The sequence below is a fragment of the Salvia splendens genome, chromosome 13 (genome assembly GCF_004379255.2).
Source record: "Salvia splendens isolate huo1 chromosome 13, SspV2, whole genome shotgun sequence".
In the NCBI taxonomy this organism is placed as follows: domain Eukaryota; kingdom Viridiplantae; phylum Streptophyta; class Magnoliopsida; order Lamiales; family Lamiaceae; genus Salvia; species Salvia splendens.
The window spans coordinates 16,996,825-17,011,590 of record NC_056044.1 but is presented as its reverse complement, the minus strand read 5'-3'; the positions used below and the strand labels follow the sequence as shown (position 1 = coordinate 17,011,590).

At 50.5% G+C, this 14,766-nt stretch overlaps 1 pseudogene; it reads right to left on the bottom strand.

The window, feature by feature from the left end:
* Positions 1-4,828: 4,828 nt before the first annotated feature.
* LOC121761563 lies at positions 4,829-5,249 on the bottom strand (annotated as a pseudogene).
* Positions 5,250-14,766: the final 9,517 nt, after the last annotated feature.

Sequence of the window (14,766 nt, the reverse complement as noted above, 5' to 3'; positions counted from 1 at the left end):
TCGTGCTTCACCAAGATTCCGGCCATCTGGCGCCGGCGACGTTCCGGCCACCACCTCGTGGTCGTGCCCAACCCTTTCACGCTTTGGAGCATTCCCATCCTTTGCCATTTGAGCTAAAGTGCTCAACATTTCCCCAATAAGGACTCACTTATTTTCCGGCGACTCATTTTCTTCTCCATGGTGTTTGGCGAAGATGCAAAATTAGCCATTTCAAAGACCATCTTCTTCTTAGCCCTACTAACCTCCGAACCAGTTTCGAGGCCGACGCGTTTGAGGGCACGTCGTGATTTCTCCGGGTGCGGCGTGCCAACCCTTTTCATTTTTGCCCGTGCTATTGAGTGAAAGTTCCATTCCGGCGAGGAGAGAGGGGCTGCACCGGGTGAATCAAGGCCGTGGTATCCCCCTCCGACAACTTATCACCGGCCTTCACCATTTGTGGGATGCAACAATCACATTTCACCTCCCTCAAAGGGGAGGGAGGAAGAGAGGGTGAATTCTAGAGAGAAGGGAGAGCTTCTCACTCTAGAATGGCGCATTACTCAAAAGGCCTTCTTCCGAATGAAATGATCCTGCCCAGTCTTTATGTATCTCGGCTATATAGAAATTACTCTTGGCGAGGTTGATTTGTTGGTCCGAAACCTCCGCATAAACTTCAAGGCATGATCTTAGGGGCCTAATAGATGGCGCGGCCGCTTGGGTGAATATGATGATGTCGTCGGCATAGGCTAGATGACTTATCTCCATGCAGTGCCGAGCCGACTTAAAAGACATCTCTTTGTGTCCCAGAATAAGTTTATCAAGCGCCCTTGAGAGGTATTCTGCCGCGATCACAAACAGAGCTGGGGAAATGGGGTCACCCTGTCGGAGACCTCGGGTAGATTTGAAGAATCCCGAGGGGGCGCCATTAATTAGCACCGAGAACCAGCATGTGCCAATGCATCATTCAATGAGGGAGATCCAAGCTTCCGGGAATCCCATCCGACGTAGGACCTTGATGAGGAACGGCCACTGGAAGCGGTCATAGGCTTTAGCCATGTCGATTTTAAGGGCAACGTTCGGGGTAGGCGCGCACCTTGGTAGCTCGTGGAACATCCCCTGGGCAAGGAGCACGTTGTCATTCAAAAGTCGTCCCTTCACGAACCCACTTTGGTTTGGGGCAATGACACGGGGGGGGGGGGGGGGAAGGAGTTAACCTTTTTGTGAGGACCTTTGTGATGATCTTGTTGATCACATTGCTCAGACTGATGCTCAAGGAAGTCTTACGAGCTTTTAGTATCAAGTTGTGGTGGCGGTTTAGGGAACAAAACTCCCTTTGGGCTACGTACATGATGGCCAAATATTGCCATAAGGCTTCTCCACTCACAGCTAAAGCCATAGGGAGGGGCAGCCCTACTTGGAAGAGGATTTTGAAGGCCCGGGCCCAGGCTCAACCGCACATTCGATGGGTGGTGGGAGAAGCAAAGATGCTATTCTGGGACGACTTATGGCTCGGAGAACTTCCCTTAAGAGAACTTAGCCTTGACGATAGAGGAGGGCCTCTTGAGCCCGTGGCGGATTATATTACTGATGGTGCATGGGATGAGACTAAGTTACGGATCCTTCAAGCACAAGCTGGCCTAGCACAACATATCGTCCAGAGGATTCTCGATACACCAATCATCTCGGACGGGCCGGATGTGCCAAGATGGAAGTTATCACGTAATGGAGAGTTCTCGCTAGCTACTACATGGGAGACCTTGAGAAGCCAAAGGCCGATTGTTCAGGGCCTGAATGACATTTGGAGAGCGGGCCTCACATCATCTATTGCCATCTTTATATGGCGACTACTCTCCAACCGCATTCCGGTGGATACAAAGCTACAATGGAGACGAATGGAATTGGCGTCCAAATGCCAATGCTGCCCACATAGACCAAGGATCGAATCTCTCCAACATCTCTTCATACAAGGGGACCGGGCTCGCGGGATATGGAGGGAATTTGATGCATGGTTTGAGGGCTCTTCATCACCTCTACGGATCAATGACACTATACCGGATCGGCTTGAAGTCTGGGCAAAGAGAGTTCGTCAATCGGGTAGGAAACACTTAAGTCGGGCCTTTCCGTATCTCATATTATGGTTCATTTGGGCAGAACGGAATAGAAGTCGCCACCAGTCGGAACAATTTAAGCCATTTAATGTAGTCTGGCAAGTGCAAGTCTTCATCAGAAATAGTATGGCTAACGGGATATACAAGAGGAAGCATTGGAAGGGAGTTCGCCTCAAAATCACCATCCCAAGCAATGCTGAATCACGGAGCCATAGGCCGATAGTGATGGCAATTAAATGGCACCCACCGGATGACCCCTGGATCAAGCTTAACACCGATGGTGCGTATGTGGAAGCGTCGGATAAAGCCGGGGGAGGTGGTATCATCCGAGACCATACCAGAAAAGTGCTTGCAGCGTTCGCTTCCCCGCTTGCGGCTCACTCAGCCCTGGAGGCAGAGCTCCATGCCGTTCATCTCGGATTGGACCTTGCCTTAGAATTCAATCGACCTATCTGGGTTGAGTCGGATGCACAACAAGTGGTCCAGCTCCTAAATGGTACAAGTTGGGGTCTGGCACACACTAGCCGGGTGTTGGAGCAAATTTTACTCCTCAAGCGCCATCAAGACGTGCGAGCCACCTTCATTCATCGAGAAGGGAATAGGGCGGGAGACCTTCTGGCTAAAATGGGATTAGAATGTCACAACTACTACCGAATGAGTGCCCACACGATGCCGAGACACCTCAGTGCGATCACTAGGATGGAAGCAATGGGAGTTCCGAACATTTGGGTCCAACATGAGGATGAAGAATAGACTGATTTGGAGGATAGGAGGGTATCGACTTTGGTCTTTGTTTAATTGTATTTTGATTTTGTAAGGGAGTATAATGAGGTCCGGGCTTGTTGCTTGGGACTGCACTCTACTCCTAACATTGTTATGGCACATCACTTTTGGGTGTGGCCACATTTTGTATGCACCGTCTTTTGAAATGTAGGGATGAGGGGCCCACGAACCCTCCACCATGATGGTGTTGGATAAAAAAAAAAAAACATTGCACAGACTGATGGGGCGGTAGTCCCCCCACGATTCAATTGTGAGCTTCTTGGGGATAAGGACTATGCTCATTGCCGTGACACTCCGCGGAAGGAACGCCCTGAGGAAGAATTGTCTAGCCGCATTCACCACATCATTTCGCACAATATCCCAACACGATTGGTAGAAGGTGGTCGGGAAGCCATCCGGCCCTGGCGCACTGTTTCCAGATATATCGAACACAGCTCGATTAAATTCATCCCTTTCTGGTGGCTTAGGGAGATCCCGAAGTTGTTCCGAGGGTGGGAGTTGTTTGATCAAGTCAAGATTCAGTTCCCCGGTGATTTCCATTCCATTCACGGAGATTTTATGGATGCGCAACCGTATCCTCTTCTGTTTAACCCAACTTTGGTAGAATCTTGTGTTCATGTCTCCATCTGCTAGCCACCGGAGAGCCGCTTTCTGTCACCAGTAGTCTTCCTCCATTTTGAGGAGAAGGATGTAGTTAGCAATGAGCTTGTTCACCAGGACTCTGTTTTCGGCCGAAGGGTTTGATTCAAACTCGCACTGGGCCCCGACCACCTTGTCTTCCATTTCCTATAGATTGGAGTGTATATTCATTCCCAAAGACTTCTCTATTCCATTGTCTGAGAGTTCTCTTGGTGCGCGCAAGCTTAATTTGGAGATTGAGCAATCCCTCGGCCTCGGTGGGTTGGGACCAGGTATTGCGCACAAGATCCAAGAAACTTTCATGGCGGATCGACATGTTTTGGAATCTGAAAGCCTTTCCTCCTGGGTGTCGGTTGGGGCCTCGGCATTTAGCCAGCACCGGGCCATGATCCGATTAGACACGTGGGAGATTAGTGACTCTCGTCGCCTCAAACACCTTAGGCCAAGCATCATTCACCAAAATTCTATCGAGCCTCTCCAGGAGTCCATTCTTTGCCCACGTGTAGGCCGAGCCGTCGAACCCCGGGTCAAGTAATCTGCAGTCCTCAATTGTCTCGGCGAAGTCAACCATCTCGGCTTGTCGGTGTGTGTCGCTCCCGACTCTCTCATGTGGGGATAAAATAGTGTTGAAGTCCCCGCCGACGATCCAAGGGGTCCCCTCAGTGAGGGTCGAGATTTCTCTCATCTTATCCCAAAGGTGATATCTATCCGCCCGCGAACACTTAGCGTATATAGCCGAAACTGAGATGGGATTCTCTGGGGGCGGAGATAGGAGACGGCAGTGTAGCACCTGATCCGAATCATCTTCCACAACAAAGTTTGCACCCTCCTCGACAAAAATCCAGATTTTTCCATTAGCATTTGAGCCTTTGAAAATTAGCCCCATAGCTCTAGAGAATTTCTCCGGGTTGGGGATTGTAAGCGGCTCCATAATTGCAAGAAAGTGCACATTGTAAGGCTTAATTGTCAGCTCTAGAGACTTAGTTGTTCCGTGTCACTCTCAATCTCAAAGTTTTTTTTTTTACAAGGAGAGCCAAGTTTTTTTGTACTTAATTAATAGAAAAGAATGTAAAAACTCAAAAGGTATATATAAATGAGCTAAATGAGACAAAAGAATATATCTAAATTACTTAAAATACTGATCACCGAATTATACAATCGAACTTGAAACTAATAATAGCCAACAAAATTCACTGAACACTTGTTCATGAACTCTTACATGTAACGAAATAGAAGTTTGACATAAACTTAAGAAAGAAAAAAAAGAAGACAAAAACCAAGATTCAGCATTTCATCAAAAACATTAGTAGCAAAATCACTTAAGATCTAGGCTTCTCCTTCTTCTCCTTGAAAAGGGCAAGGAGGGAAATGCCAGATACTTTCTCCACCTTAAATCTAACGCCGGGAATATCTCCCACAGCATGACCCTTCCGTCCGAATCCGGCAATCAATACTTCGTCCCACATTTTCTTCGATGTAGTTTAAGCAATCATCGTTAGGTACGAAGGCAGCAATCTTCTTTCCGTTCTTAATAAGATGAACTCTAGCACATTTACGAATGGCAAAGTTAGGCTGCTTAGCTTCAATGCCTATCTTCTCCAGCACGATGCCCTTAGCATGAGACGATACAGAGAAAGGTTTTTTCCATTCGTTTCCAAGGTGAGACTTCTTGTATAACTTGTCAGCCCACCTCTGCGTTCTGCGGTGGGACTTGAGCTTGAGCCCGGCTCCCATTCCACGTGTCTTGAAACTTTTACTCTCAATCTCAAAGTTGTCTCCCTCCTTCACAAAAATCCAGATTTTCCCATTCATGTTAGAGCCTTTGTATTCCAACCCAATAGCCCTTGAGAATCTATCCGGGTTCGGGGTGGTAAGTGGCTCCAAAATAGCAAGGAAATTGATATTATTATTTTTTATTATTCTCTTTAAAACGTTTTGGGTTGGCGCATTCGCGATTCCCCTAACGTTCCCAAACATGAGGGGACCCCTTGAAATTGGATGATCTGCCTATCATTGCATCTTTGACTTGGATCGACCTCCATGTGCCTCCCATGTCCAAGCGCACCCCTGGTGTTTGAGGGGCCCTCGGCTTCGGAACCCGCATTGGCATGTAGATCCATTTCCGTGTCCACTACGCCCCTTTGCCGCGAAAGGGTGCACCGAGGCTTATGAGCCGTTTCATGTAGAGACAAGCGTGCCTCGGTATTCGGTGTGGCTTTCCCTCTTGGCACCGAGGGATGCATCATCTTGGTGCAAAGGTCCGGAGGCCGAACCCTTTGGGTGTTTCTTGCCCTCTCGGGCCGAATGGTTGCGTTGCTCGAGATGGTTTTTTATTTTATTTTTTTATTATCAAAAGCACCACGAGGGTGGAGGGTTAAGGCGGACCCACACCTGTGCATTACTAGGGACAATTGCAACGGACAACCAAGATCACCGAGCCGCCCAAAAGTGACGACTCGCCATAACCAATTAGAGTACAATGAGGGCCTCCCTACCAACTAGAGTGGTCATCAATGTACTCTTCACTATTCTATTACAATTGACATGGTGCAACCTTCACAACACAAAATCCAAGGGCCGTCACTTAATTGAGGCCCCACAATAGGGATTTCCCCGCGATGAACGATCCCTCCCTGATCAAGTTCCTCAATGAAGCCTTCCTTCTCCCGGTTGGGGAGCCCACATGAGACATTCATTGCGCAAGTGCTCGGCTCGTTAGCACTAGAGTCATTTCGATCGAATGACTCCGTTGCGACATTGTCTTTCAAACGCAAATTGTCGATGTGTAGAGCTTTGGAGTGCATGTCTCCCTTATGTGCCTTGCCTTTCCTCTTCCTTGATACCAATTGGAATCCGTCCTCGTTGATGCTTGGTTGAATCCCAATGGGCACCCGAGGAGCCAACGGATCGACGTCCATTGCGCCCTCCTTGTTCTTCTCTAGGTTGCCACTATCTTTTTCCTTGTTCGTGTGATCAATGTTCAGTGAGGTGCCAACCCTAATCGTCGCCTTCAGACGCCATTCTCGACGGATGATCTTGTGGTCGTGGCTAGGATAGAACTTCTTGATTGGTGTTCGGTAATCCTTGCCTCCAACACAGCCCTTCCTTCCCAACGCATGACACTCATCAATGACATGCCCAACATGCTTACAATTCTCGCAAAACAATGGGATACGGTCTCAAGCTACTTTGTGTCTTGATTTTTTGCCTAGGATGTTTAGCATGATCTCCTCCGTCGGGGGGTTGGAGATATCAATCTCAACACATATCCTAGCTAAAGAGAGCCGGGTTTGATTGAATGTGGCATGGTCCACTTGTAACGGCTTGCCTAGTAGCTTGCCAATCGCCATGAGGGCCGATTCCTAAAAAAAGGTGAGCCGGTAGTCCCATGATATTGCACCAAACGGAAATGATCGGTGACTCGAAGAACGTGTCAAAGTCCGGAGCCCACTTGAACACCCTCATCGGGTGAATGTCAATAAGCCACACTGGATTCCCATAAGGGCCGCTTAAGACCTTAGCATAATCAGCCATATCTTGGAATTGAAGTAAAATGTGCTTAGCATTCAAGTATTTCCAAGTAAATGAGCCCACTAGCCCCATACACCCTAAGCTTTTTTGAATTTAGAATGTAGACGAGAGTGAGTGGGAAAACTTCCCAACTATAGCTAGCCCTAGTTTCTCCAAGAGATATTCCGTTTCTAAATCGGTAAAGGAGAGACATGGGGTACCATCAATGTTTTCGGCTGTCCCCAAAGGTGTGACCTTGCCGGCGTCAAGTGTTATTGGCTCGGCCTTTCCGAATATGAGCGGATTTGGGGTTCCCTCCACGGGTCCCGTTCCTCCATGTGGGAAGAGGTCTTTAGGCTCCTTCCAACCATTCGCCGGTAGAATCAGGTTTTCCGGCGAGCACTCCGGCACTCCGGCGGCGGGGCCACGGTCTTGCCCATGCAAAGTGTCCTTTGTGTTTTCCTTCTTTCGTGGGTCACATGTATCCACATCCTCCCATGCCAATCCATCCTCAATCCTAGGCTTCACGTGAAGGGATGTACCCGCCGGCGGCGACGCCTTTTCCGGCGAGGATTCCGGCGATCGAGCACCGGGAGGTCGGCCCCCTTTGCGTTCACCATTGACGAGAGGAAGGGGGGAGGGTTGTGTTGCACATGGGGCTGAATTTAAATTCAAGTTGTCATTTACCAAGAATGGACCAACATTTCCTTCCCCATGCAAAGTAGGTTTTGGCCTTTCCTTCTTTTGTGAGTCACATGTATCCACCTCCACACTTGTCACCCCATCACCTAGCTTAGAGATCACGTGACGGCTTGTACCAGCCATGACCGGTTGGTTGACCAACTCCATCTCCATGCGTTGTTCAACATGATCCCGGCCAGCCGGCGCCGGCGAAATTCCAGCCACCTCCTCGCAATCGGGTCCAGCCATTTGTCACTCCGGGGCATTCCCCTTTTTAGCCATTTGAGCTAAAGAGCTCAGCATCTCCCCAACCAATGCTTGCTCGTTTTTCGGTGACCCCTTTCCCTCTCCATGGAGTTCGGCGTGAAGGTTGTCCACCAATTCGAAGACCATCCTCTTCTTGGCCTTACAAACCTCCGAACCACATTCGAGGCCGGCGCGTTTGAGGGCTCGTTGTGCTTTCTCCGGGTGCGGCGTGCCCACCCTCTTTGTTTTTGGCCGTGCAATCAACGAGAAGTTCCATTACGGTGAGGAGAGGGGCTGCCTTGTTTGTACCAAGGTCGAGCCCTCTCCCTCCGACATCATTCCACCGGATTTCACCATGTTTCGGATACAACAATCACATTTCACCTAGGGCAAAGGGGAGGGAGGGAGAGAGGGCAAATTCTAGGGAGAAGGGAGAGCTTCTCTCTCTGCTAGTTGCCCCACGGCCTTCGCGTCGCTCGAGATGGTTACCCGATCGGACCCCCTGGTCCTCTAGTAGCTCTCCCATAATATTCGGGCCGGACCAACCATCCTTTTCGACCTCCTTCTCGATGGGGGGTGATCGATGAATGATTAAACGTACTCTTAGCCTTTCCTTGGTATTTACATCCATTGGCGTGTGGGGTTTGTTTCGGTTGACCGTGCTTTCCTTTATCTCCATGGGCATGTTGGTGAGGTTGTTTTGGAGTTGCGGTGTGGTAGTTTCTTTTCACGGGTCGCTCCCCTTTCCCTACCGCATAACACACTTCACTTGAATGGCCCACGTGCTTACATTCCTGGCAATAAGATGGTATTTTATCCCACCTCACTTGTTGGACCGTTTCTCGACCACAGATATCCAAAATGATTTCCTCCGGTGGGGGCCTTGTTATGTCGACCTTGATACAAATACGGGCAAAGGATAGTCGTGTCTTGTTTGCAGTTGCACGATCGACTTGGATCGGAGTGCCTAGTAGCTTGCCGATTGCATAGAGGGACGATTGATCAAAGAGATGGGTAGGTAGGCCAATTAAATTGCACCAAATGGCCGCGATGGGGATTCACAATAGGCGTCAAACTCCGGAGACCATTTGAAGACTCGCATCGGGTGTCGATCAATAAACCACACGGGTGTTCCTTTGGGGCCGCTAAGTAGACGAGTATAGTCCGCAAGATCCTCAAATTGCATAAGCATATGTTTTGCATTAATATATTTCCAAGTGTAACCCTGGGCAAATTTGATATTTTCAAGAGATTTTTGAATTTGATGAGATGCCGGGATGGAATGAGAAAACTTACCGACGATGGCGTGTCCAAGGTTCGTTGCCAATTTCTCAGTCTCCGATCCATTGAAGTAGATAGCCGGGATGCTATTTGAGGAAGAAGCGAATCCAATGTTCCGGATGTTTTCCGATATGAATACTTGTGGGCCTTCGGGATTAGGCTGGTCCCTAACCATGTCCGCCATGGTCCTTGGATGACTATTGTGGTTCGTACTCGGTTCACAACTCGTATGATGTGTCGGATTAATTGGGACATTGTTTCGCTCATCCGCATCTCCATTTTTGTTCGTGGCTCGCTGCTTGGTCCAGCTTGACTCCGTTTGTACCCTCGGGCGGATGACATTCTTCGGACCGGGAGGGCCCTCTTGCGATCCCGCATGAGTGGCCATGTCGACCACCACTTGGACGCTTGCTTGTTTCCCGACCCATCCACCAACCGACTCAGAGTGCGTCGAGCCGTTTTTGAAAGAGTCTCGGATCTTCGTTGTCCTGCCTCTCTCGAGTGGTGGAAAGTCTTCCAAAGATGGGGCATGGGGGTTCATGTGGTTTGGAATAGGCGAGTTCGATGTACCTGGCCAAGCGAGCCACGCGCCACCCGTCGAGCCCCTTATGTCCGGCTGACCGCCGGGAAGTAGTGGTTGCGCCATCATGGCGTCCAAGGTGTCCGGCGAGTCCAAGGACGTTAGGTGGAAGATATTGTCCTTTTTTGGCTGTCTTGGAAAGTCCCCAACAAGTACATCACGTGAGCCCCTTTCTTGGTAAGGTACCAAACAACTTTCCAAAAGTAAGTTTGGCTCCATATCCATTTCGGGTAAAACGGCTTTATCTTTGGCCGAGGTGAATGGGACATCACAAGCGTTAAGTGGCCTTAGTCGGGTGGTAGGGGAGCGAGGTGGGGTGGTGTGCGACTAGTCATCCTCTTCAACGCCGGTAGTATCCCCGTCGGCGCCAATGACGGCGATGGGAGGATCCACCTTTTCAACCATAGCGGAGGTGGGAATGGGGTCGGGGTCGCCTAGTCCGCTTTCATGCTCAACGCCGTGAGCCTCCATTTCTTCCTTGGCAAGATGCGAGCCATCTCCACCGTTGGAGTTAACATTCATCGGAAAAATGGCACCTTTACACTTAGGACTTGCATTGGGAGGGCTATTGTCGGCCACGAAAGATAGTTTCTATCGAAGTTGCTTATCCTCCGGGAGGGGTGACGGGACGAACCGTTTCCGGCCACTTCCTTTCGTCGGTGGGGCTGGAGTGCTTCGTCTTACCTGAGCTTTGCTTTGGTTGCTTTCAGCTTCATTGCCTTGGTAACTTTCTTTGGGGAGGAGGGTTCACTTGAATGGAAAACCATCTCTTGGTCCGAGAGTGTGCGCACCTCTTCGGGGGCAGCCGCGGTACTCGGCGGTACCTCCGGCGTGGCCGAGGGTGAATTCAAGAGTTCCACGGCCAAGGGTTGACGATGGGCTAGGTTGGTGGGGAGGGAGGACGGCCGGGGGAAAGCTTGGTGTCCAGTGTGGATTAGGCAAGACAATAGGGAAAGGTTTTTGGAGAGAAGGAGGAGCTTCTCTCACTTCATTCCACGCCAATATCTCCAAAACCCTAATTACTCACATGTTGGCATGGATGTTACCAAACACATCTTTGTTCCACTGCTTCAGCGCTTTCTTAACCCTCGCCAGCTTGATTTATAGGTTTAGAAGGCCCTCGGCCTCTGTCGGTTGCGTCCAGTCTTGGTGCACAAGATCCGAGAAGCCCTCATGTCTCGTCCACATATTTTGAAATCGGAAAGCGCTTCCTCCTCGACTCGTGCTCGACAGCTTGCACCTGATTAGGATCGGCCCGTGATACGAGGTGATACGTGGAAGGTTTGTCACCCTTGTGGATTCAAAGACTGACCCACGGCTCGCTCAGAAGGGCTCTGTCCAATCTTTCGAATAGGCCGTTCTTGGCACAAGTGAAGTCCGCTCCATCGTAGCCCGGGTCAAGGAGCCTACAGTCTTCAATAGCCTCGGCAAAGTCGAGCATCTCAGCCTACCTGTTGGTGTCGCTGCCTAGTCTATCACGGGACGAAAGAATAGTGTTAAAGTCACACCCAAGTAACCATGGTGAACCTTCCACACTGTGGCCGAGCTCCCTCATTCTGTCCCATAGGGGGTATCTTTCCGCCCTAGGGCATTTTGCATAAATGGCGGAGATGGCTATGTGGTTTTTTTTTTTTTTTTTTTTTTTTTTTTTTTTATTATTAAAGCACCCCGAGGGTGGAGGGTTAAGGCGGACCCACACCTGTGCATTACCAACAGCAATTGCAGCCAAAACAAACAACCATTGAGCCGCCCAAAAGTGACGGCTCACCACGACCAATTAGAGTACAACGAGGGCCTCCCAATAAACTAGGGTGGTCATCAAAATACTCTTAGCATTCCGATTACAATTATAATGATGCAGCCAACGCATCGTCAAAAACTTAAGTCCGTCACCTAGTTGAGGCCCGCGATAGGGGTGCCCCCACATGGGACAACCCCTCCCGGATCGAGGTCCTCGATGAAGCCCTCCATTTCCCGGCTTAGGAACCCACATGATACACTCATTGAGCCAATGCCCGACTCATTTGCACCCGAGTCGTCGGCCCCAAAAGTAACCGTTGCTACGTTCTCCTTAAGGTGCAACTTATCATTGTGGAGAGCTCTGATGTACCCATCACCCCCGTGGACCTTTCCTTTCTTCTTCCTAGACACCACTTGGAAACCATCGTCATCTACCTGGGCTTGCACCCTCGGTGTTGCTTTCAAGCTAGGAGCCGCTTCCGCACCGCTCTTCTCTTTGTGTGTCCCCGGCTCGGTCTCCCCCTTTGGCATAGACCCTTGGCCCGGATCCGGGTTGTGGGTGCCATGCACGTTAGTTTTCAGCCTCCATTCCCGGCGGATGGGATTTGACGCAGAGTGGGGTCGTCGGGGTTGTGGAGGTCGGGTGGGATCCGTGGTGGCCTGCTCCTTTCTCCTCCCTAGGATAAGGCATGTTTCCTTGACGTGCCCAACATGCTTACATTCCGCACAAAATAGGGGAATCCGATCCCATACCACCTTGTACCTAGTGTCTTTGCCTAGGATGTTGAGGATGATCTCCACCGGTGGAGGCGTCGAGATATCAATCTCAATACACATCCGAGCAAAGGTGAGTCGGGTTTGGTTGAAGGTCGCATGGTCCACTTGGATTGGCTTCCCCAACAACTTGCCAATCGCAATGAGGGCTACTTGGTCATAGAGATGGATCGGGAGTCCCACCACCTTACACCAAACGGCGGCAATAGGTGTCTCAAAAAATGTGTCGAACTCCGGAGTCCATTTGAACACCCGCATTGGGTGATGCTCGACAAACCAAACCGGCGCTCCATTGGGACCATTGAGCATCCGGCCGTAATCTCGTACATCACGGAATTGGATTAGGATGTGCTTGGCGTTAACGAACTTCCATTTGAATCCATCGACGAAGTTGATGTTGGAAAGGGATTTTTGGATTTGTTGTGGTGTTGGAAGGGTGTGGGAGAACTTTCCGATAATGGCGTGCCCTACCTTGTCCACCAAGCACTTTGTTTCCTCGATTGAGAATGTAAGCGAAGGGATCCCTTCACACCATCCGAATGTCCCCATCTCCGTGTCGTGATCAGCATCAAGGTTCACTGCGTCAGATTTCGGTGGTCCTCCACTATCCAGCCCGGCACCCGTGTTCGCGGGCTTTTCATCTAGATCTGGCTCAACAGGTTGGGTCTCGGCTTGAGCGGCCTTGTCCGTGATGAATTCCAGCGAGTGACCCAACGTCGGCGGACTCCCAACGGGGGAGGCCACGTCGATGCCTACCTCAGACGCCGAGTGCCTGGGTAGGATTTCCGGCTGGTCCCTGTCCTGGTCCAGCAGCTCGTCCGGCGGGTCCGACGGGTTATCCGGCGCCGACGGCGTCCCGTTGAGCCCGGCCTCACCCCCTCCATTGTTATCCTCGGCCTTGAAATTTGTACCATCACCAGATTTGAATTGCAAGATGCTTTGACCCATAAGGGAGTCACATGTCTCACTAGCTTGTACATGCCTATCCTTTTCCGGAAATGGTGCAGCAAGAGTGGGTGGGTCAAAAAGCATGTTGGCACCATTCCTTTCCGAGGATGTGTCCTCGTCCAAGACAGCTGCACTTGCAGCCGCCTCCATGCGCGTTGACCGGAGTACTCCTTGTGCAACGGCCTCCTTCACCTCCGGTAATGCACCATCCAGCCGAGTTCCGGTCACGACTTCCGGCTGGTGCCTGGCCGAGCCGTCCTTTTTTCCCATGGAGAAACGGAGCTCCCCCGCGAGTAATGGGAGAACTCCCGGCACCACCTCAAACGCTCCGGTGCAGGCTTCAAAAGGGCCAGGTCGTGCCTTTCTCTTCCACCGGCCCTTCTCTCTCTCCCCGGGCAGGGAGCTCCAACCGTCTTTTCCGGCAATGGCGCTACCTCCACCATTAGTTCCGGCAATAAGCTCATCGAACTCAAAGACAATCTTCTTCCTCACCCTTCCGGTCTCCGTCAATGGCACACAAGCGCTGCGTTTTGTATTACCACCGTTTTTAATGGGGTGGGGAGTGGCTGACTTTTTCATATTCCGTTTCGCATTAGTTGGTCGGAAAACCCATTTCGGCGAGGGAGAGGGACTCGTGTCCTTGACCTCCTTCCCCGGTGAGTCCCTTCCGGGCTGGACCATGACCGACGTTAGGCCGGCCGCATATCCACCTCACCCAAAGGTGAGGGAGACCGTCGGCGTTGGACGTGAGATGGTTGGGGCAAGACTATCTAGAGAGATGTGGGAGCTTCTCTCACTTGGACCAAGCAATATGGCTATGTGGTTGGGGAAGAGAAGGACCCATGTAAGATCTGATCCGCGTCCGACTCAATCACAAAGTCAGCACCTTCCTCCACAAAAACCCATATCTTTCCATTATTACTCGAGCCTTTGTAAACCATCCCCAAAGCTTTAGAATATCTCTCCGGATTAGGCATTGTAAACGGTTCCATTAATGCAAGGAAATTAATGAAGTGAGTTTTAATTAATCTTTTTAGGACGTTTTGGGTGGACGCATTTGCGATTCCCCTAACATTCCAAAAACATGAAATTGCAAGACATAATTAACAAGAAGCATCCTTACCCGGCCGACATGAAAGGCCCCCTTGGAAAACAATTAATTGGTGGTTGTTGGACGCGTGCTTCGAGTTGGTCATGGAATCTCGGAGGTGAGCCACGTCCACTTCGTCGCGAGCTTGCAACAACATTTCCGGAACCACTGCTTCCTCAAAATCCTCCCCAATAAAGTCTTAGTTGGCCATTAGGGAGTAGTATTGGTTGGTACTTAGGGGATCCCTAGACCCCGTGGTGTATCGACCCTGGCCGAGGAGTGCCGTCCCGAGCCTCGCGACCCTCCACGCTTCGAGGTGAAGTCTCGTCGCCTCTAGGAAAAGTTTCCTTTTGGACCCCCTAGAAGGCCATCATCTTGTAAGACGGCTCCGGGAGGGAGATCCCAAG